Consider the following 629-nt stretch of genomic DNA (forward strand, 5'->3'; position numbering starts at 1 on the left):
AAGAACTTCCTTTTTTAAATGACGTTTTTGCAAGACCTGCAAGGACATTTTGGCATCGTTTTACGTGAAATAAAATTCGCCAGTTGGATATAAGTTTGTCCCTGCCCCTTCCCCATCCCCCTACCCCCCGAGAACTCACCTGAAGGTGTTGAAGTAGCAGACGGAGAACTTCAACCATTCTTCCATAGTCCGGCCGTGCACGGTCTCTTTGGCGTTGTAGTGCCGGAAGACCAGCGATGTCCTCGGGTCCGGCATCGGGCCGGTACTCGATGCGGCCGATCCCTGGGAAGTACTTGTTCATGGCGACACCACTGCCGGCGCTGCTGACGGAGATGTGTGACTGACTAGCGCTTCTGCCTCGCACCCTAGGATAAGCTTGTCGCCGCGGCCTATATACACTTGGTTGCGCTCCGCTGACCGCGTCGCTGCTCCTGACACTCGACACCTGACACAGCGACTGACCACCAACCGGTTCCTGCGCCTCGCGAGCAATACAGCCAAAGCAATTCGCTATAGGTGGTATGGGCTGTGCTGAACGAAACGGTAGGATGGGTCAGCGAGCACGCAGGAAAGGGGGGCGGGGCGCTGGGTCAAAGTTTTTTTTTCCGCGAGTTTCGCTTTGTTCCGGC

At 55.8% G+C, this 629-nt stretch overlaps 1 pseudogene; it reads right to left on the reverse strand.

Moving 5' to 3' along the window:
* Nucleotides 1-545, reverse strand: part of LOC119586509 — a 51,112-nt pseudogene extending 50,567 nt beyond the window's left edge.
* Between the last annotated feature and the right edge of the window lie 84 nt (nt 546-629).

This window comes from Penaeus monodon, chromosome 21, assembly GCF_015228065.2.
Source record: "Penaeus monodon isolate SGIC_2016 chromosome 21, NSTDA_Pmon_1, whole genome shotgun sequence".
NCBI classification, from domain to species: Eukaryota; Metazoa; Arthropoda; class Malacostraca; order Decapoda; family Penaeidae; genus Penaeus; species Penaeus monodon.